The following is a 24,992-nucleotide window of genomic DNA, read 5'->3' on the forward strand; positions in this document are numbered from 1 at the left end:
CACACTCCTATCAGGATTATATAAAATATCATGTTCAAGACCATACTCAGAACACATTTAAAAGCTGTTGAAGACCAGCACTGCTAGGACTAAACACCACAAGATCATCGGCATACATAATATGATTCACACAAATATTCCCAATCATACACCCAGTTTTATAGTCATTCAAACATTCTGATAGATCATCCATGTAAAGATAGAATAAAATAAGGGGAAAAAAATCCCCCCTTGTCTCATAACCCCAAAAGGGGCAGAGACTTTATTGCGCCATTTTACTTTGCATCATCTGGTGGGCATACCAATAAGCCAGGATTCTCACGCATCTCATTTTTAAAAATAACTTTGCATGGTTGACCGGATCGAAGGCTTTAGATGCATCAATAAAGCACATAAAGACTGATGAGTGTTTCTCTCTATACTTGTTTACAATTTCCTTTAAAACATGAATGCAGAGATCAGTATCATGTTTAGCCTTAAATCCAAACTGGTTGTCTTTAGATTTACTTAACACATTTAACCTACCTAGCAAAAATTAGGGATGCACCGATACCACTTATTTGGAATACGAGTACAAGTACTTGCATTTCAGTACTTGCCGATACCGATACAGAGTACTTAATAAAAAAAACATGATTTAAATTGACAGGTAACAGCTTTAGTCATATAATTTAACAAAAAAACAAAGGACTAGTTGTCCAGTTTGTTGTAAACTCTGCCTCTTTGGACAACACAAGAGACATTTACCCCTTACACGCCACTCAAACATAGACATTTCTCAGACCGTGGTATCGATTCCAGGTATCGGGGGACTTTTAACGAGTACTTTAGAAAATGTGGCATCGAGGCCGATACCCGATACCAGTATCGGTGCATCCCTAGCAAAAATTTTCCAACACTTTAGACTGGATACTAGCTAGAGCTATGGGTCTATAGACGGTTTCAGCAGTAACAACATAAACAAGCCGGGTCCCAGGTCAACACGTAACTTCCGGTAAAATCTGCTAAGAAACAGCACGTAGATTACCTAGGAAACCAAAACATTTGTTATTTTCAACGAGGTATTTGTTCAAGAGTTCAGTTTGACAAATAGTCAGACCATTAAAAAACTTTCGGAACCATCGTCACCGCACATGTATCTGATAAAACGGTCTTTAATTATGTAAGTTGCCTACCATTCCAGCTTTGTTCTTAATAACTGGCACTAACAGAACAGACAACATTGATTCTGGTAACACACCATGAATCAAAAGGTCAGTAAAACAGACAGCTAGTAAAGGGGCTATCCTCTTACTACCATATTTAAGATGTTCAACTGAAATATTATCTAGTCCGCTTTATTTTGAAGCAATTTACTCAGCATATTCCACCTCACGTGACATGATCACTATTAAATCATTAGCTTGAATATCATCCACATTATATCATTCATTTTGGATGCAATTAAAAAGACTACAATAATGCTGTCTCCATAATTCTGCAATATTATCTGCCCCCGAAACTCCATCCAAGGCACAAGGAAGAGATACTCTGCATCTATTAATCATTCTGACATCTTTCCAGAAATCAGTGATATTATGATTTAACAGCTTCATAGCCATAGAATCAGCCTCCAACGATTGCTCATTTTTACAGATACGAATAGCTTACTTGTATCTTGCATTTGTAGACTTTTTATACTCAAGCTCAGGCCCCTGCTTGGGTCTACCGGCTATAACCCATAATTTAAAAGCTTCCCGGGCTTCATCCTGAAATTCAGATACATATTTACTCTAGCCAGGCCTAGTCTTATTCATTATACTCTTCAATTTAAAAAAGGCTTACTACAACCATACTAGGCATTAGCAATACCATTAGACATATTTGTTGTTTTCTGATGTTGTTTTATGTGTTTTTATTTGTTACGGTCGTATTTGTTTGTCAGTGTTGTATAAGTTGCAGAAGGGTGATTATTGACAATACACAGTTTTACACCATCTTGCTGTTAACATTTCTCAGTCATTTCAGCATTCCTACAGCTTGAACCACTGTAGTGAATCCACCCTTACAGGCTACATAATAACCATACTCTAACTGTAGTGGTTAGATCTATAAAGTGTTTGAATGAATGAATGAATGAATGAATGAATGAATGCTTTATTTCAGACTCCAGGTCCATCAAAAATACAACACTGACAAACAAATTCGGCCGTAACAAATAAAAACACACAAAACATTAGAAAACAACAAATATGTAAAATAAAAATGTAATATTAAAAGGACAATGTGTAGTTATTTACATTGAACGGGTAAGTCCAAGGAGGCTTCCATGTTGTTCCGCCATATTGATAAACTATAATAGCAGAGAAGGACAAAAAGCACTAGCCTACCGCCAGGCACGGATTAACACAGTGAAGTGCCCCAGGGTGACCAAATTTCAAGTGCCCCCTCCCAAAAATTATACATTACATTAATTATATTATATTATATTATATTATATATATATATATATATATATATATATATATATATATATATATATACACACATTATACACATTTTTCCAAAATAACTACATTACTGAAAAATACTAAATAGACTTAACTCTATGCAGTTGCTTCACATGTCATATGCACAACTGACGAAACTTAAAATAGGCAGTAATGAACCAAAGAATCATACAACCCCCTTCACTAATTCTAGGCATAAGATGCATACATATACAATAAGTTATAATCAGATAGCATACTGTAATGATTAGTGGCAGGGCAATCTACATACTTGTATCCTTTACACGTTTCTCATCTTTTATCCGGTTTTCCTTAACTGGGCACTAGATGTCTGAAACCTTTATTCTCATCTGTAATGTTGTTGGTGTTAATGTAGGCTAAAGGTTCTCCCGCTCTCTTTGTCTCTCATCTTTGCAATGTTTAATTTTAAATCCACAAGCAGAACTTCACCACGTTTTTTTTTCAATAGGATCCTCATGCAATCATTGTAAGGTACCTGCAGCTTAATTTTTCTTTGTTTATTTATCTGTCTGTCAATAATTGACATGGTTTACTTAAGGTTATGTTTTGCTTCCAATGTTTCATTTTGATCTGGCCCAATTCAGGGCCAATTATGGGTAATTAACTTGGCTGAGTTTTGGGTCAGTTGTGGCCCTTGTCTGGAATCCAGAACTGGTCCACACAAGGGCCGTCATTGATTGCGGTATGTGGGCCAAGCAAAAGCTGGTTGTGTGGGCCGGAGATGGGCCAGAGAAAAATTACTATGTGGGTATCTATGTTGAGGTCATAATTTATATATTTTATAAAATACAATGTTATCTAAATACAATATGTGATGCTGAGGTATGTGTTTTATTAAAAACAAGCTACAGTTACAGGAAAATAGTAGCTAGAAAAATAGTTACAGACAGCTACAGACAAATAGTAACTGAGGAGACATACCTGAATGGATAAAATCATGACCATCATTGTGTTTGTCTTCATATTCATCTGCTGTATGTTCAGTTTTGATGTCCATCATGAGGTTCCTGCAGTCCTCCAGATTGACTGAACACATCTTAGGTTTGGTCTGCAGGATCTGCTGCTGTTCTCCAGCGTTCCAGACAGAATCCAGAGACTCTGTGGAGGTTTGATCAGTAGATTCCTCATCCTGTAAGCCCTGATTACTGTCACACACTGTAGTGTCCTGAGCGTCTGTGGGCTTTGACTCAGTATAACAGAGTAAAGTCAGACTGAGCTCGGAGTCCTGTGTGGAAGATTCACAACAAACACACACAGAGTAAGATTAGAAATGATTTGATGTTGTCTGATTCAGGTAAAGGATGTTTAAGCTGTACAAACCTCTCTCTTCAGTCCTTCATCTCCTCTTAACCTCAGCTTTGTCTCCAGTAACGCCACCTCTTTCTTCAGCTGAGAGATTTCTGTGATGAAATCATCAATATCCAGCATGGACAGATCAGTTCCTACTGATTTACAGCACATCACATCCATCATCAACACTAAAATACACAGAGACAAGTCTCTGTTTACACTCAATAAAACACTCAAGAGAGAAAAACACTGAGGATACACAAACACATCACAGGCAAGCTTTTTCTTTCTTTCTTTCTTTAGTGGGTTTATTGGCGGACTAAAGAGCTGCAGAGCGCCTCCTGCTGTACTGGAGAGAGAAGATTCATATTATAAGATTTTTTTAAAGGTGTAAAATAAATATTTGGTGTCCCCAGAGTGTGTAAGTTTTAGCTCAAAATACCCCACAGATAAGTTATTACAGCATTTTTAAATTGCCACTTTGTGGGACTGCAAATGAGTGGATGAAATGCAAACACTGATCACAATGATGGTGGTTTGTTGTAATTGAAACTCAATTGTGCTGTCAAGTCCTTCTTTTCTTCCTCTTTCTCTCTGCACTAAATGGCAGTGCTGTGGCTGGATAGTGCAGATAAAGGGGGCGGTATTATTGTAATTCACCTTGCTACCTACCTAAAAAAAAAAACAGGTAATATATAAACAACCTAACTTTTCACATGCTTGTAGAAAATGCTTCATTTCTAAATTTATGAAAGAAAGTGTGAAACGTGCGTCACAAAACTATGCTGTTAGGCATCTTCACACTTTTTTGTTGGGTTTACAGCATATACCTGCATATCATGTAGATTACACAATTGCAACAAAATTACTTGTTGTCAATAATTCAGTGTAATTTTGCAGAATAAATCCAAACGTATCAATTTATTAGCCAGGTAAGCAACATGATAATTCAAAAATCAATTAAATTTATATAACACATTAATCAATAATATAGATCCAATAATAAGTCCAATTCAAACAATATAATGCACCATTCATACTAAACACTCAATAAGGAGAGAGTAAACAGCGTATTACTTTAACATCCAATTCAATCAATATAATACAGATCACACAAAACCCTTCACAAAATGAGAAAGTTAAAAAAATTTACCTGGTGATGAGAACTACAACTTCAGTTTTTTGTGCTGCAAATAGCTGAGGTCAATGTAAAGTCATTCATAGAAATCAATTGTTTTTGTTCTAGCACATCATCGCATTTAACATTCGCACCGAATATACATGACCACTGTGCAAAGATTTTAAGACACTATGATGATTTCAGTGTAGTTTGTTCTTCAGTATGTTTCTTCTGATGATTCTGAATACTTCTAGAATCAGAGAAGCTCTTTCCACAGTGAGAGCAGACGTAAGGTTTCTCTCCTGTATGAACTCTCTCATGGACTTTTAAGATACTTGACTGAGCAAACGTCTTCTCACACTGAGAGCATTTGTAAGGTCTTTCACCTGTATGAGTTCTCTGGTGATTCACTAAATGTTGATGTTGATTAAAACTCTTCCCACAGACATTACAGTGATGAGGTTTCTCTCCAGTGTGAATTCTCTCATGGACTCTAATAGAACTTAAATTAGTGAAGCTCTTTCCACATTGAGAGCAGATGTAAGGTTTCTCTCCAGTGTGAACTCTCAGATGGGCTTTTAAGGAATCTGAATAAGCAAACATCTTCTCACACAGAGAGCATTTGTAAGGTTTTTCTCCTGTATGAGTTCTCTGGTGCTTTATAAAGGTAGCCTGTTGTCCAAAACTCTTCCCACAAACATTACAGTCATAAGGTTTCTCTCCCGTATGAACTCTCATATGAACTCCAACATATCTTAAATGAGAGAAGCTCTTTCCACAGATCGAGCATTGGTAAGGTTTCTCTCCAGTGTGAATTCTCTCATGGACTATCAGATGAGATTTATGACGAAAACGTTTATTACAGTGTGAACATTGATAGCGTTTCTCTTCAGAGTGAATATTCTGGTGTGATTTTAATAACTTTGCATGCCTAAAGGTTTTTCCACATTGACGGCACTGATACGGTCTCTCATTGGTGATTTTCTTCAGATGATGTTTCTGTTCTGTGTGTTTTCTCTCTAAATGCCTCTGTGAGCTCAATGTCTCTCCACCGGCGATACAGGAAAGAGTCGAGGACGTTATTTCTTCATCCAAACATAATTCACTCCTTACATCTGAAAGAAACATGAAACAATTAAATTCTTTTCTCATTTAAATTCACACGAAGGAGGATGAATTGAGATTCTGTATCTTTTTCTATATTCACACTGAGACAGAAGACTGTCAGTCCTTTTACTATATCTGGGTCAATGCACATCAAATACATTACATTTTGGAAGCGTAATGCAAAAGAATCATAATTTTGTGAATGTTTTATAAGAATAAGTTAAATTAGTCATAGAAGACAAAAAGGTAACACTTTACAATAAGGTTGTAATGCGATATATGTCAAACGTCATGTGACCAAATCGGAAAACTGTGTTGATCGCTTCTGGTTGCCAGCATGTGCTATCGCTTATTGTTGTTATTCATAGTATTATTATTTGTTTTCTTTTTTATTCTAATATCTGATTGTATGTGATAAGAAAATTCCTCAAAAGCTATAAAAATGTTTGTATATTTTCTTTTACTTAGGTTTAAAAGGTTAAAGAGCATATCCACTGGACATTGGTTATTCTCGCCTTTGGTAGCTCCCCAGCAAACACAAGACATCTGCTCAACGTGCAGATTTCAATATTAGGATATTAATATTAAGATTGCTTTAGTTGGGTAGTTTGACTCTTTGACTTTTCATAGTAGTGTGTGGTCTTTGTAAAATGTTTGTTAAAACATGTTATTTATTGCAAAGAGAGATTGTTACAAACAAAGCTCACACGTGGCTTACACCATCACTGAAATTTTACTAACAATAAATATCAAACATGTAATCTCAGAAAATTCATTTTAAAACAGTGTAGTATTGTCTCAATCTCTCGCTTAATTTGAGGTCACAACCAGATTCACAACCAACATGTTTAGGTGCATACCACTACCTACGGTACTGGGATATGCTCATATTTAATAAAATGAAAAAGTCTAGAATTTTGAGACACATATGCAGACATCAAGAATCGGTCCATGTTTCACAACAATGGTGACATTCTCTGGAAGTCCCTGGTGACATGTAGAAAAATCATGTTTGTGATTCATCTGCTAATTCCTGACATCTGTTGTATGTGTGTCTAAAAAAAATTCTAGACTTTACATTTTTGATAAGTACAGCCATGAGGTTGCATTTTCCATTACAGTAGGTAGCAATATGCACCTAAATATGTTAATTGGGGTTCCAAAGAAAACTGAGAAAAAAATATTACATTTTTTTATTTTTCTAACGTTTCATCCATGGTATGTATTGTTAGTTAAATCTATATTAGACCGCTAGCCTGGCTCCGCCCTCCTACGTGCTTCCGCTTAATTTTCATTTCGCTTCAGCAGTACGTCTGGGATGGCTCTATAGAGTTTCGTTTTCTCCTGCAAAAATCTGCAGGACCAATCAGCGAACAGATGGGGGTGGCTAAGAACGATGACGTTGAGGTCGGGCGTCAGTTTGAGTTGTAGTTCAATAATGGCAGCGGAGAAAGACGTGAGAAAAGCTATTCGTTCCGTTGTTGCAAAACTGCCGAATATACAGAAGTTAAAGTCGGAGCAAGAACCAGGTTTGCTAAGTATAGTTTGTCTGAGTATTCTGACTTGATGTTTCCGTCCGGTTTCGGTGCATGATATACGTCAAGACCACACGTCAGCGATTGGCTTTGGCAGATCCTGAGTGACTCTGGGCTGATCCAATAGTTTTAAACTTCAACAATGGACCCTCCTTAACGGAAGTAACGCTTTGCAATGGAGCGTGGCCAGACTCTCTGTACAAATGAAATTAATGTTGGACCAGGCTAATTAGACCGCCACTTCTAACCATCAATGTAAGCACATTTCAGTGATGTTATGAGCCACATGTAAGCTGTGCTTGTAGCAAACACTCTTTGCAATAATACCATGTTTGAACAAACAACATCACCAAGAGCACACTACAATAAACAAAACAAAGAGTCAAACTATCCAACTAAAGGAAACACTGATCATCATAATAGTGACAAAACATGTTCAATAAAACATCAGCATCAAAATATCTTGTTAATTCTCAAAAATGAACGGTAGATAAATGAATTAACAATGAATCAATACTTCTACAGCATTTATTATTCTCAGTTCATATTAATTTCAACCTTTACTAACACATTTATAAAATCAAGCTTGTAGCTGTAAAAAAATAATGAATGCACAGTGAAATATAATGAATAGCTGTATTGTCTAGGGTTCTGCCGATACGACAATAGTCAGAAATAGGGTTAGAAATCGAAATTGAATTCCAATTTTTCAACGTCATCCGCACAGTGCCATGGGGGAACGTGCTCTAAAGTGTGGCTGCATTTTGCACAATTAGAAAAAGACAAGTGTAATTATTGGGACAAACTATTATGTTGCAAAATGGGTGACACCAGCAATATGGCAAAGCACCAGCGGTTGGTTCATCGCATCGAAATGCACCCTGTAGCTGGCACATGCTAGAGACCCCCTTCTCCCTTTGCTTCGAAAGGAATGCAAACACACAAAAAACCTGATTGTGACCGATTGATTACAACATTTAATGAAAGAGCTGCACCCAATTTGTTTTTACATATGTATAGCACTAATACCCTATTATAAACTTAAACGAACGTCTTGACGAACTATATTTCTTTTGAAAGCTCTAAGCTCCCGGGGAGGCAGCCTTTTTGGGCTTTACCTAGCTTCCTCTTCTAGACGTTGCTTTAGTAATACGTGCACTTATAATATTGAGTCATAGCCGCAGCTAATTTAACTGCTCATGCTATCATGTATTTTGTTGTGCTATCTGTCATTTTTCTGTGCTTTTCACTGCTTCTATTTATGTAAAGCTGCTTTGAAACAATTGACTTTTGTGAAAAGCGCTATATAAATAAAATTGAATTGAATTGAAGACTGTAGTTCTCATATATCATCACCATTTTGAGAAAGAAATGACGTAGTGAGAGTTAGTTTCTAAAAGGTCATGGACCCACATGTAGGCCCAATTTGTTTATACATATTTTGAACACTAAAACCCTATTCTAAACCTAAGGCCTAGTCCACACGGACACAGGTATTTTTATAACCAGAGTTTTCTTCCAAAAAATCCCCTCCACACATGCTCGGTTTAAAAGAAATCTCTGTCTTCATGAAAAAGCAAAAACACGCTATCAAGCACTGTCAAGAGCATGCCACACCAGCAGGCGGCGATAGAGCTCAAATCGTCGTTTTCAAAGACAAAAAACTCGGTTGTACTACACGACAACACTGCAACCGGCGTTTATTAAAATACCCACCCCCTGGCAGGGGTTTTCAAAAATGTTCGGTTTCAGTGCCGTGATATTGCGTTTTCGTGTGGATGAACGGTCGAATCACGTAAAAAGCCACGGTTATAAAACTACCCGTGTCCGTGTGGACAAGGCCTAAAATATTTTGATAAACTTGAATGCTGCTCCATCTGACATTTATGTATTTTAAAAAAAAGTGTTGGGTAATGTATAATGTGGCAGAGGGCAACTGGACAGTGCTTGGACAATGTGGAGGAGGGTATTCATTAAATGTTGTGGTTTTTATTCAGAAATATAATTTAATATGAATTATAATATATTTTGTAATAATTTTATAATATAGCCTAATAGGCTATACCTTTGGTGATGTGGACGATTTCTTTTTTTAACGAATTCACCAGCTTTGGAGAATATTATCGTGCATGAAACAGATGATGTTGGAGTACACAAAAATTTAGAAAGCTTTTCTATGGTTTGGCTTCACTTGTGTGTAAAATAAATATGCCAAGTTTCAAACCTGTCAACGCCAGAATGGGCTATCAAAACAGTCATGTGGTTCACTATAGAAATTAACCAGTGTGTTTGCTTCAAACGTTGTATTTCCTGTGACTAGTGACGTAATGATACAAGCCCCGAAAAAGTGGTTCATTGCAAGGACTTTGAGAGTCTGAAGCAAGCATCGAAGCTTCAGTGTCAGACCTAAAAACATCACTAGCTACAACAACGTTTTAATCTCTTATTGTAACATTACAGGTCTGGTCAGACAAATTTTGCATAACACACGCAGGAACAGTAGTTTGGTCAACTCTGTATTTTCACGCCACCACAATTTTTAAATAAACCATTATTACAGTTAGAGAAAGCTTATTAACTTTTAAAGACAAGAGTCAATAGCACAACTAAAGCAAACACGGATCACCATAATGGTTATTTTTGCGTGCAAAAGTGACGTTTACTGCTATCTGGGTTACAAATGAAGAGTGAGTAAAGTTTACTTGAAATTTAAAATAAATTTTAAAATTTTTATTTTAAGTTACTGATAATTTTGTTTCACATTTACATGACAGTTTCTTTTAAAATGTATCAATTTTTTCTGAGTGAAAATAGTGAAGTAAATCCACCAAAATATTTTTTTCATCGTAGAAACACCTTCATTGGATGCGTATTAGAGGTCTTCACGGGTAAAAAATTTGTACCCGAACCACGAAAACACATTGTATTATACCAAATACACAAAACGTTGTTGTTTTTGCAATGAAATAGGTTCAATTAAGGGATTAACTGAGGAGACATACCGGACAGAATAAAATCATGAACATCATCATGATTATCCTTAAATACATCTGCTGTCGGTTCAGTTTTTACTTCTATCGGTTCAGTTTTTATCTTCCTCATGAGGTTCCTGAAGTCGATGAGTTTGACTGAACACATCTTGAGTTTGGTCTGCAGGATCTGCTGCTGTTCTCCAGCGTTACAGACAGAATCCAGAGACTCTGTGGAGGTTTGATCAGTAGATTCCTCATCCTGTAAACCCTGATCAGTTCCTGATTTACAGCACATCACATCCATCTCATCATCAACACTAAAATACACAGAGACAAGACTCTGTTTACACTCACGAGAGAAAAACACTGAGGATACACAAACACATCACGCGAGCTCTTTCTTTCTTTCTTTCTTTCTTTCTTTTTTTAGTGGGTTTATCGGCGGACTAAAGAGCTGCAGAGCGCCTCCTGCTGTACTGGAGAGAGAAGACACACAACACTTTAGCCATCTCTCATTCATTACACAAGAAGGTTGATGTTTATTGTGTGATAATGGTTGTCACAATGCTGATTTTTTTAATTAATGTAAAGATCCAGCGTCAGGGAATACAGTCTTTACCTTATATGTCAACATTGGGAATTGAAAATAAAATGAATGCACCTTGTATCATTTTTTGTAATCTCATTCACTGATGAAGGCTTTATGAGCTTTCAACAATCATACTGGTAACTTAAGACCGTTGCTCTTTAATCACCACACACATTTTGATATGTTTTAGATGCTCTTGAAACAGAATCCCTTAAACAGATACATTTCACTTACACCACATGTACTGACTTCTGCTGAATACAACATAAACTGCATTAAAGCTTAGAGACTACAGAGTTAAATATGAGGGCATTTGCAAACTTCTTGTTCATATTATTGTCCAGTGCCTGTAAAAAGGATTAGGCCTTAGGGCATTTAAATAGCTTTTCCAAACATACCTTAAAAAAACATTACTGGTGTGCATCTTGACAAAAAACAATGAAACAGATATATTTAAAGATGTCAGTTCAAGGTGTTTTGGGCTTAGACAGCTTTAGTCTGAGACTACTGTCAGGTAAACCTGCACATGAAAATTGCTTTATTTAAGCAATACCCTTTGCTGATGCTGTGTTAGTACAGTAATAAATTATGTGATGTAGAAATACCATTGAATGTAGCTGGGAAATGTATACAAATAGTTTATTGTAATTGAACATGGTTTTAAAAAAACATAATTTAAAAGTAATTTTCTATCTTGGTTTTGACTCGGAGAGCTTCTCATACCTACAATAGTTAAGCACAATCTGGTTTAAACACAAACACCTGCAATTTCCCCAAACATGAGGATGCCCTGATAAGATCTGTGGATGTCACTTCAATTCAACCGTGTGTGAAATATTTTATTAAGAGTAAGAAGTTCGTCAAACCAAAAAAATGAACTATACGCCTACTTAATCCTGGTGGTGGATTTGCGGTAACAGAGGATAAGTCAAATTTACTTGTAGTAAATAATTCAGAGTAATGCAGAATAAATCTAAATGTTAGAATTTATTAGCCAGGTAAGCAACATGATAATTCAAAAATTAAACTAATATATCACATTAATCAATCATAAGAAACGTCAATAATATAAAATAATTTAAAGTCCAATTAAAACAATATAATGCGTTGATCAATCATACAAAACACTCAATAATATGAAAGGAGAGAGTAAATGATTAATTCAACATCCAATTCAAGCAATATAATACATTGACCAATCACATAAAAAACCCTTAAAGTCACAATGAAATTAAAATGAAAAACTTTAATATTTTTTGGTATATTGTGGTAATTTTTACAAATGACTGTTTTACAAAAAAAATCTGTGAGCTTTATAAATTTTTTTAATATTCATGTGCCCTCAAAATCTTTAACCAAAAACAAAAATCTCCTCTCTTCCTCAAAACGATCTCTGTTTACTTCTGGTCATATGGTATGGCAGATGGGTGGGGTCCGGGAAAAGATCACAGCGATTAGCAATTAGCAACATGATTCAACTTCAAACGATCCAATCTGTTCTCGCTGGACAATTTCAAGTCCAGCCCTGCCTTATTTCATTTTAGAAACCGGTTTCACACGGAGGCTCTGTTTACACGTACATGGTTATTTTTAAAAACTGAGAGATTTACCTTCGTTTGTGCCCCTCGTTTACACGCAAACGGAGAACTCGCCTGTGAAACCGATTGTTTCTAAGAACTCCGGCCAGAGTGGAGATCTTGAAAATCTTTGGTTGCCCGGTTGCATGTAAAGTGAGACAAACGGATGTTTAAGCAGGCAACGTCACAGAGTATGCGCCAGAGCTCGCACCTACGTCAAAAGTGCGACCCATGTTTACATGTGACTGCTACTCTGAACGCTTCCAAGATCACATTTATGTTCGTGCAAACTCGTTTCGTGTGTTTGTATTTGCAAATACAGCTGCTCCATTATGTCGAGGAGCAGAGACGAGTGCTCTGAGGTCAGCAATTTTACGCGTGTTTGACTTCATGCGGCACTGCAACGGATGATGTCAAAGTACCGCGAGAGCGATTCGAAATTAGACCTCTACGTATGATTCCTCAACTCGCTCTCGCGGTACTTTGATGTCATCGATCACATACTGAAACAACTCCTCCCTCCAACATGAAGAACCAGTTCGCGTCACCACCAGCGCAGCCGGTGATTGGCTTACGTGGGCTTGAGCTTCTCTTGACGGCATATATGCACGGGTACGTGTAAATAAACACTTTTCTGAAAACTGACATGTGTGCACGATATTATTTTTGAAACCGGAGAGGTTGAAATGTCCATTTATGAAAATAACCGCCCACGTGTAAACATAGCCGGATACACGTAACTACGGGAAACATATTTGGGATTAAATAAATTTGGATTGGATCACAAAATCCAATCTAGGTTTTTATCTGGATCAAATCATCACTTTGTGTTGGTCAAAACTTTTTAGTAAGATTGAATAACTGGCCCCAGTTTCTAACCCAATTTCTATGTCAAGGTGGATTTCCCCAAACTTAAAGAAATGAGACCCTTTTACTAGACGCACTGAGACCATCACAATGACACCAAATTTGTATGGTTACACACTTGTACACTTTTAAGTATTCAAGTGGCTTTGATCATCTCTAGTTCAGCATGTGAGGAGGGGGAGAGAGAGAGATTGTGAGGAGAGAAACACAATAATCTTGGTGAGGTGACTCTTCTGTCGCTGTAAAGTGGGGTGGTTGTCTTTGAAGTAGATGTGAACTCTTTGAGAAAGTTTTCAGATGTTGACTTTCATCAGAATTCAGTGTCTTTTAGAAAATAGTTCTCTGTGGGTTCAGCCATTTGGTGTCGATCTTTAGCTCTCTGAGGACATCTGAAACAGACAGGTTTAATTCCAGTTTGGTGTGATGCCCATCCTCATTCTGCCATATTGATGCCTGCAAGGCCTAAAAAAGGCCTACTGTAGTAACATTCCCAGAATGTTACAAAACACAGAAACAATTGCGCAGGGGGCGTGCCATAGTGAGGACGCGCGTGTCATTGCAACAATAAAGTTACGGTTCAGCTCTTTAAAATTAGGTATTTACATACAGATCTACATTCACGACGAGAAATGTCTGCAAACTGGACTGAAGCATGAATCAGAGAGCTCGTCACTATCAGCGCTGAAGCAAATATCATTCACCAGCATAAAAAAGCGGGTCATGCGCTCATATGAGCTTATAATAAAGAAAAATGTCTGCAAATCATTGCAAGATATATCATTCAGCTCTTTTAAATGCACAATAACATCCCAGATAGCATGCAAACCATTGAAACAATGTTAAAAACAGTTGATTTGTCAATGTTAACTGCATTGATTCAATATCAGGTTTGCACCCTCCATTAATATTGAAAATATATTGAGATTTCAACAAATCACCATTATTGTGATCAGTGTTTGCTTTAGCTGGGTCCTTGACTCTTGTTATTCACTAAGTTAAATTTTTCTTTTCTTGTTTTTGTGTTTGTATGTGTTTATGTAGAAACACATGTGCAATGGAAAAGAAAGATGTTTTTCAAAGTTAAATTGAAACTTGATTTTTGTGAAGAAGTCAAGATTAAATAAAATTAAGCTGCTTTACATGATTATGTTGATCCATTTTTGACATTTATAATTGTTTTAGTTTGTAAATACACTGTGAAAAGACAAGCAGTAAAAATGCTGACACATTCAGACATCATTACCCATCCTACAAATCTCAACAATGGTGACAATCATCAAACAAATTCATATAAAACGATCAACTGCAATGCAGTTGCAGCATAAAGCTTTCTTTTGTTGATCGTCACCATTGATGAGATTCATAGACCGATTCATGCCGTCAGAGATAGATTCGGTAGTTTAACTTTTTAAATGTGTTTTTGTACTCCTCAAAATAACAGACCTGACAATGTTTCCAACTAGTACTGTAAAATTATTTTTCTGCATAACTCTAAAAATTTTTCATTAATATCATTTAGGTATATCTACAATAATTAAACTACTTGATATCATTAGATCTTTGTTTTCTTTGCAATAGCAGATGTATTTTAAAACACTGCTTCACCAGCCAAAGAAAACTTAACATTAAAACACAAGAGTAAGGGGCCCAACTAAAGCAAACACTGATCACGATAATGGTGATTTGTTGAAATTTCAATATTTTTTCAATATTAATGGAGGGTGCAAACCTGATGTTGATTCAATGGTATTAACATTGACAAATCAACGATTTTTAACATTGTTTCAATGGTTGCATGCTATCTGGGATTCCAATGACAAAAGTCAGAGATCAGAGAGCTTGTCAAATATCCCCCCTGAAGCGGAGATCATTCACTAGCATGACAGAACGGCACGTCACATGCTTTTTTATAGGGTTAACATAAACAAAAATGCACCAAAAATCTAACGATCCCGGACAAATCCCGGATGCATTTTTCGTAATCTCGGTGTGAATTGGGCTTATGATGATTTCAGTGTAGTTTGTTGTTCAGTATGTTTCTTCTGATGCTTCTGAAGACTTCCAGAATGAGAAAATCTCTTTTCACAGATCAAGCAGATATAAGGTTTTTCACCTGTATGAGTTCTCTGATGTGACACTAAATAATCACGTAGATTAAAACTTTTACCACAAACATCACAGTGATAAGGCTTCTCTCTAGTGTGAATTTTTTGATGCACTCTAAAATAAGATGGATCAGAGAAGCTCTTTCCACAGTGAGAGCAGACGTAAGGTTTCTCTCCAGTGTGAACTCTCTGATGAACAGTGAATTGAGATGGATCAGAGAAGCTCTTTCCACAATGAGAGCACATGTAAGGTTTCTCTCCAGTGTGAACTCTCTCATGGATTTTTAAGGAACGTGACTCAGTAAACGTCTTCTCACACTGAGAGCATTTGTAAGGTTTTTCACCCGTATGAGTTCTCTGGTGTTTCACTAAATGTTCACGTTGACTAAAACTCTTCAGACAAACACTACAGTGATGAGGTTTCTCTCCAGTGTGAACTCTCTGATGAACTCGGACATGAGATGGATCAGAGAAGCTCTTTCCACACTGAGAGCAGGCGTAAGGTTTCTCTCCAGTGTGAATTCTCTCATGGATTTTTAAGGAACGTGACTCAGTAAACGTCTTCTCACACTGAGAGCATTTGTAAGGTTTTTCACCTTTGTGAGTTCTCTGGTGTTTCACTAAATGTTCACGTTGACTAAAACTCTTCCCACAAACATTACAGTGATGAGGTTTCTCTCCAGTGTGAATTCTCTCGTGGACTTTTAAGAAAGATGAATGAGCAAACTTCTTCCCACATTGAGAGCACTTGTAAGGTTTTTCACCTGTATGAGTTCTCTGATGTGAAACTAAATTGAGACGATGATTAAAACTCTTCCCACAAACACTACAGAGATAAGGTTTCTCTCCTGTGTGAATTCTCTCATGGACTTTTAAGTGGCCTGCTTGAGAAAACATTTTACCACACTGAGAGCATTTGTAAGGTCTTTCTCCTGTATGAATTCTCTGGTGCTTTAGAAAGTTTGACTTTTGACTAAAACTCTTCCTGCAAAGAGTACACTGAAAAGGCTTCTCTCCAGTGTGAACTCTCTGATGGACACTGAATTGAGAAGGATCAGAAAAGCTCTTACCACAGTGAGAGCAGTGGTAAGGTTTTTCTCCAGTATGAAGTCTCTGATGGACACTGAAATGAGATTTATCAGAGAAGCTCTTACCACAGTGAGAGCAGACGTAAGGTTTTTCTCCAGTGTGAAGTCTCTGATGGACTCTGAATTGAGATGGATCAGAGAAGCTCTTACCACAGTGAGAGCAGTGGTATGGTTTCTCTCCGGTGTGAACTCTCTCATGGACTTTTAAGGAACGTGACTCAGTAAACGTCTTCTCACACTGAGAGCATTTGTAAGGTTTTTCACCTGTATGAATTCTCTGGTGTCTCACTAAATGTTCACGTTGCCGAAAACTCTTCCCACAAACACTACAGTGATGAAGTTTCTCTCCAGTGTGAACTCTCTCATGGACTTTTAAGTGGCCTGCTTGAGTAAACATCTTATCACAATGAGAGCATTTGTAAGGTTTTTCACCTGTATGAGTTCTCTGATGTGAAACTAAATGGTGACGTTGATTAAAACTCTTCCCACAAACACTACAGACGTAAGGTTTCTCTCCAGTGTGAATTCTCTCATGGATTATCAGATGAGATTTCTGATGGAAATGTTTATCACAGTGTGAACATTGAAAGGGTTTCTCTTCAGTGGGTAGTGTTTGGTGTGACTTTAAAGAGAACGAATCCCTAAAGGTTTTTCCACTTTCACTGCACTGATACGGTCTCTCATTGGTGATTTTCTTCAGATGATGCTTCTGTTCTGTATGTTTTCTCTCTAAATGTCTCTTTGAGCTGAAAGTCTCTCCACTGGTGATGCACGAAAGTGCTGTCAGTCGCTCTTTTGATGTTAAGGACGTTATTTCTCCATCCAAACATAATTTAGTCTTTGCATCTGAAAGAAACATAAAACAAATAAATGTCACTTTTAGTTACACAAAGAAGGTTTAATTCTGTATCTTTTTCTACCCTGGAAGCAAGAAAGCCTATGATAGCCCTTTATGGGCATAGCCTTAGGGCCCCAGCAGGTTTTGCTATTTGGCAAAATGTTGGCCCCTTAGCACTGGCCCTTAACACTGAAGTAGAATTAAAAGCTCTGTTATCTCTCTCTCTGAAACATAAAATTGCATTTTATATCTTACTTGTATAGTTGTTTTCTTAACTTAAGTTTAGATGTTGGCTGTTTCATTTAAAGTCACCCTTATGGTGATCAGTGTTTGTTTTAGTTTAACTTGACAGAATTTATAGTCTGCCTTGACACCAATTCCACTTCAACTTAGCTGTTGAAACAAGTTCATCCCTCTAAAATAGAGGTCATTTCAGTGCAAGCAATACAATAATATAACCTGAAGTGATACTTTCTTAATAGTACACTGTAAAAAAAATCCGTAGAAATTACAATGTTATTGCAGCTGGGTTGCCGGTAATTTACCGTAGATTTACATTTATGTTATTTACTGGCAAGAGTTTGTTCAAAGTTAAATACATTTTAAATATTAACAAGTCTTTACCTTTACAGAATAAAACTATACAATAACAGCCTCATGCAAAGCATTCTGGGAACCAGAAATCATCATCAACCTTTTTCTGTTTTTTGCTTCAGATTTTGTTTCCCAGAATGTTTTTCTTGATGCTGTTTTTTTAGTTTTACTATGTAAAGACAAAGACTGGTAAATGTTTAATGTTCATTTAACTTTGAACAAAATATTGCCAGTAAAAAACTTACATTTAAATCTACGGCAAATTACCGGCAACCCAGCTGCAATTTCTATGGATTTTTTTTTACAGTGTAGTATTGGAGCAAAAGTGAGACTTCAAGAACCAACAGGGGTCATTTGTGGTAGTAGTCTTAATTTACATTTAAAAATGAATACCTAATCAGCATTAGGGATGGGAAAATAGGTTTGAAACTGTACTGTATAAAGTGTTAAGATTGACTTTGCTCTGGGTTCAATCTGACTTTGCTGAACCCAAAATATGATGTGCTGTGTCACTATTGTACCACAATAAACGTATTCATCAAGATTTTCTACGTCCTTTTCATTTTTTATTACAACTCTTACCTTGTTCAGTTTTTTGACTGCTATATTGTGTGTTTAAGACATGTTTGTTATGGCAGAGAAGAAACAACTGTGCAACTCTTTGGTGGTGGTTAGTACATAATGTAAAACTTACATTTTAAACTGCATTAAACCTGTCAAATGTTGGGGTCCAATAAAGTCTATTAAATTGAAAAAAATCCTGGAATTTTTTACTAAAAAAACTTAATTTCTTCTCAGTTACTTTGATCATTACTATATGACCATTTTTGTGTTCACTTCTGATTCACACTGACTGCACTTTTAATTCAAGTGATTTTAATTTCTGTTTTATTTCAAACATTTTACATTTTTATTTTATAATATTTTATTAAAATCAAATTTATTTTCTTTAAATTGTTATTTTAAATTCTCACGTATCTTTGTTTTTATTGCAATTTATTGTGTGTGTCTTATTTTTTTCCTAATATATTTTTTTCTCATTTCTATGTAAAGCACTTTGAATGACATGTGTATGAAATGTGCTATATAAAACTTGCCTGCTTTGGCACGAGAGAGCTTGTTACACTCTTCCTAGAATCTGAGCTTAATTCACCATCCACAACCGCCTCAATTACTTTTCACACTGGCTTATGGAAATGCCAATCTGCTGTAAACAAAGCAGATTTCATTACAGCTATTGCTTCACATTCTAGTCTTTATATTCCAGCACTTACTGAGACCTTGATCAAACCAGGGGACACCGCCACTCTCGCCGCCCTCTCTAACAATAACACTTTTTCACACAGCCCTCACACTACAGGGAAGGGTGGAGGGACCGGTCATTTCAAAGGACTGGAAATTGCAATAGCTTACACCCTCGTGTGACAGCAGCTCTTTCGAGTTGCATGCTGTTACGATCATCCTCCCTACTAAAATCCATTTTTTAGCTATCTAATGCCCCCACGTCAGCTTTGACATTTCCTGGAGGACTTGGATGTACTTCTGTCTTCATTCCCAAAGGATGGTACTCCTCTAGTAGTTCTTGGAGACTTCAACACCCACCTTGAGAAATCACTGGCAGCCGACTTCCACACCCTGACTGCATTTTTTGACTTCAAGCAAGTCCCCACTTCACCAACCCACAGGTCTAGTAATCTGTTAGGTCTCATATACACACACTGCTTCACCACGCATCGCACCCACGTTACCCTGCTACACACATCTAATCACTTCCTCACTGATCACATCACTCTTGATCTTCACTTATCCCCCACTGGTCATGTTATGGTGCAACCTACATACGCTTCCCTCTCCCGCTTATCCTCTGTGGTCTCCTCCACGCTCCGTCCCCCTAATCAACTCTCACTATTAAAAACAAACAAAGCTACTGACACTCTATACTCCACACTTACATCCTGCTTAGACAGCTTATGCCCTCTGACATTTGCACCAGCCCGCGCTACCCCTTCCACCCCTCTCTGCTTTTTTCTGTTCGCCCCCCACCTTCATCTGATTTAAAGGCTGACTATTTTGCTTCTTTCTTTGTAAAGAAAACAAACACTATCAGCAGTCAGTACTCTGCGCCGCCGCCTCTTGCGCATGCTCAAACTCCTGATGCATGCTTCTCCCATCTTTCTCTCTCCTATCTGAAGCGGACGTTTCCAATATCGTTTCTTCAAAACCACCCGACTACCCACCCACTTATGGCACTTTTCCATTGCATAGTACCCCACTGTTTAGTTTAGTTTGGGTCGGGTCAGCTCACCTCACTTTAGCTTGGTTAGCTTTTCCATCGAGTTTAGTAACACTTTCCAGTGGGAGGGATTATAGGAGTGTCGTTATATTTTCGCTGCCTGCTGGTGTATCATACAAGTGAGAGCGTCGTTGGAGTGCTAAACATCCCCATACATTCATTTATTTCTCAGTGTGCCACAAAATCCAAATTGACCACCACAAAGATGTTTGCACATCGTGTTTATTACCTCTGTATCACATGACAGTTTCTGTATAAACACTGGTGGCGTCGTCAGTCGACGTGCTCCGTCTCATTTAAGTTGCATATACACATATAATGCGCACGTGCGTTGCGAATGTGCCGATAAAAACTGCAAAAGTCTGGCAAAAAAACTGTTATGGCGTTCCTGGTTCTCAACCTGTGGATTTTTTTTAATCTCTTAAAGGGAGTTTGGGAACTTAAAGCAGAGCACAGATGACAACATGTTTGCTCGAGACAGTGCAAGCTAGCACTAAGGTAAAGCTAATCTTTACATTATAGCGATGACGCTGGTAGTAACGATTCTATCAGACCAATCAATGATCTACGGTGTTGTCTCAGTACCGGGGTACCTCAAGGTTCAGTGCTCGGTCCACTGCTCTTTTCTATATATAGGACATCCTTGGGTTCTGTCATTCGTAAACATGGCTTTTCTTACCACTGCTATGCGGATGACACACAATTCCACTTGCCGTTTCAGCTTAACGATCCCACGGTTTCTGCCCACATCTTAGCATGCCTGAGTGACATCACACTCTGGATGAAGGATCATCAACTTCAGCTGAACCTTGCTAAGACAGAACTGCTTTGTCTGACCCAAAGATTCATCACAATATTTCCATTCAACTAAGTTCTTCGACCATTACACCTTCCAGGACAGCCAAAAACCTGGGAGTGGTCATTGACGATCAGTTTCACAAACCATGTTGCCAGCACCGCCCTCTTTTGTAGATTTTTCCTCTACAACATTAGTAAAATTAGACCTTTCCTATCTGTGCATGCTACAGAAGTCCTAACCCAGGCTTTTGTCCTTGCCAAACTGGACTACTGCAATGCATTACTGGCTAGACTCCCAGCCTGCACAATTTAACCCCTACAGATTATCCAAAATGCTGTGGCAAGAGTGGTCTTCAATTATTTGTTCAAATAAGTCCATTGCTGCCAAGTATATATTATTAAACAATTTTTTCATGCTAACACAAAGTATCACATAATATGCAAATGTGTTAAACTTCAAAGGTCTTGAGCAACCTATAAATATTAAATAATTTTGAAAAATGTTGCCCAATTTATTTATTCAAACATATTGGTGGGGTGAGAGAATGAACTTTTAAAAGTTGAAAAATAAGGACCACCCTACTAACCATGCAATGGATTTACAACAAATCCTCCAGTCCAAATCCCCAGATTTAATATTAGTCCAGTGTGTGTTTTTATAAATGCTTGCATGCATCAATAATTAAAATATTTCATACATGTTTACGAAATAAACACATTTATTAACGCAAAACGTTGTGTGACTCGTGTTAGCATTTTAAAATAATGCACATTACGTCTAAAGTTTGCAATTATTGATGTATTTTGGTATGTTTACCTCTGGTGTCTGATCATGCCTTAGCAAATTGGAGAATCTGTTGAGATGTTTGTTATAGTTTTTCTGACAGCTATTTTGTTTTATTTTATACATAATTTTCTATTTAGTAAAACAAATGTTTTTTTTTTATGAACGGACTAGGGATGGGCATGATTAATCGACGATCAATAGTTGATCGTTAAGAATTTAGTCGATGACGTTAATTTGTTATTGATTAATCGAATCCTTTTTTTATCTAATGCAAGTTGCGTTGCGTTGCCTAGCGTAGCGTGTGTCTTGAAGCAATTAAATGAATTTCACTGTGTGGCAGCAATTCAACATTTTACCACCAGGGTGCAATATTTGACACCATACTTCGTTATCTGTGACCTTTCGTTTTGATTTCAAAAAAATAATCATGAAGAGGTCATGATTTTTTTGGAACAAATGAGGTCTCTGTTTAAGAATGCGGCTCCTAGCTGCAGGTTCCGCTGCTTTAGAGCACCGCATATTCAAGCACATATATGTTCCGGTTGTCTAACTAAATGTAGTTTAACTGTTTGCCACAAGTTGATCTTGTAATAAAGGTCTCATGGAGGAAAACACACTGTATTTTTGTATTCAACAAAAGTTAAATAATAATTTTTTATTATAAAAATATTAATGATTAATCGATAGTCGATCGTTAATTCTCCCGACAATCGACTAAAAAAATTTAATCGAATGCCCATCCCTAGAACGGACTGACAGTACTTAGGACCTCCAGAAGTACAGGATCGGCTCTGAACTAATTGTTAATTGAAAATTTAATTCAAAACCCTTATTCATTTAATAGTTACATAAACAATTTGGCCCAATGGATAAGGGATTAACTGAGGAGACATACCTGGCGGAATAAAATCATGATCATCATGATTGTCTTCATAATCATCTTCTGTAGGTTCAGTTTTTATTTCTGTTGGTTCAGATTTTATTTCTGTGGGTTCAGTTTTTATTTCTGTAGGTTCAGTTTTGATCGTCTTCATGAGGTTCTTGCAGTCGATGAGTTTGACTGAACACATCTTGAGTTTGGTCTGCAGGATCTGCTGCTGTTCTCCAGCGTTCCAGACAGAATCCAGAGACTCTGTGGAGGTTTGATCAGTAGATTCCTCATCCTGTAAGCCCTGATTACTGTCACACACTGTAGTGTCCTGAGCGTCTGTGGGCTTTGACTCAGTATAACAGAGTAAAGTCAGACTGAGCTCGGAGTCCTGTGTGGAAGATTCACAACAAACACACACAGAGTAAGATTAGAAATGATTTGATGTTGTCAAACAGGTAAAGGATGTTTAAGCTGTACAAACCTCTCTCTTCAGTCCTTCATCTCCTCTTAACCTCAGCTTTGTCTCCAGTAACGCCACCTCTTTCTTCAGCTGAGAGATTTCTGTGATGAAATCATCAATATCCAGCATGGACAGATCAGTTCCTACTGATTTACAGCACATCTCATCTCTCATCATCAACACTAAAATACACAGAGACAAGACTCTGTTTACACTCAATAAAACACTCAAGAGAGAAAAACACTGAGGATACACAAATACATCTAACGCGAGCTCTTTCTTTCTTTCTTTAGTGGGTTTATCGGCGGACTAAAGAGCTGCAGAGCGCCTCCTGCTGGACTGGAGACACTCAACACTTCGTTCATCTGTCATTCTTCTTCTTCTTTGTTTTAGGTCCTCCTACTGTATCGAAGTGTGCAGCATGGAAAGATCTACTAGCAGATATAAATAAGGGGAAACAAATTACTAAATAACATAAATACTAGCATACATCCCTATATTTTTCAGATTCCACAACAGCTTCCTGAGTATTTTATCCCATTCTCCCGTTGTTCCCAAAAAACCTTCAAGGTTCCATTTTCTTCCTGTCTGACTTCTTTTGCATTAATAAAATCCTTTCTACACTATATTTTCGACATTGCAACAGTATTTGTTCAACGTTTTTTGTAATTTTACATTCAATACATTAATCTGATTTACTTTTCCCTAATAAAACAATGTTTTATCCTGGATGGTCAAACCTCAGTCTGGTTAAAACAGACTCCTCTTTTCTATTCTGTCCATTTACACCCTGTGCATTAATATATTTCTGTATACTATAATATTTTCTTCCACTTTTATCAATGTCCCATATGTTCTGCAATTTCTTCATCACTTCTTTTTTAATGATTGCTTTAGCTTGTCCTTTACCAAATGGAATATTTATAATGTTTTTATACAGGTGTTTTTTTGCTATTTGGTCTGCTTTTGATCTGTCATTCATTACTTGAGAAGGAACTAACTTAAACTGCACTAATACAAAGCTTAGAGACTACAAAGAGTTAAATAAGAGGTCATTTGCAAACTTGCAAAGTAGTTTATCAAGGTTAGCCAAATTATTTTAGTCAACAAAGTGTTCACATTATTTTGTCTAGTGCCTGTATAACACCTAAGGAGTAGGATTTAGGGCATTTAAACAGTTTTTACAAAAATACCATAACAAAAACATTACTGGTGTGCAATGCATCTCGAAACAGAACAATAACACAGATATTTTTTAAGATGTCAGTGCAAGGTGTTTTGGGCTAAGACAGCGTTATTCTGGGAAATACAATTGAATCTAGATGGGAAATGTAGCAGATTATTTTTTAAAAGACTTAATTTAGAAGTCAGATTTTATTCTAGTTTTGACTCTGAGAGCTTCCCATAACTGCAATAGTAAAACACAATCTGGGTTAAACACAAACACTTGTAAATCATTTCCCAAAACATAAGGATGCCCTGATAAGATCTGTGGATGCCACTTCACTTCAAAAGTGTGTGAAATATTTAATATTTAAGAGTAAGTGGTTCGTCAGACCACCAAATAAATGAACGATACGCCTGGTTGAGG

The 24,992-nt window shown here is 37.0% G+C and overlaps 1 pseudogene; it reads right to left on the minus strand.

Moving 5' to 3' along the window:
* The window catches only part of LOC135750705 (uncharacterized), a 28,457-nt pseudogene extending 4,741 nt beyond the window's left edge, over positions 1-23,716 (minus strand).
* Between the last annotated feature and the right edge of the window lie 1,276 nt (positions 23,717-24,992).

The sequence above is a fragment of the Paramisgurnus dabryanus genome, chromosome 4 (assembly GCF_030506205.2).
Source record: "Paramisgurnus dabryanus chromosome 4, PD_genome_1.1, whole genome shotgun sequence".
NCBI classification, from domain to species: domain Eukaryota; kingdom Metazoa; phylum Chordata; class Actinopteri; order Cypriniformes; family Cobitidae; genus Paramisgurnus; species Paramisgurnus dabryanus.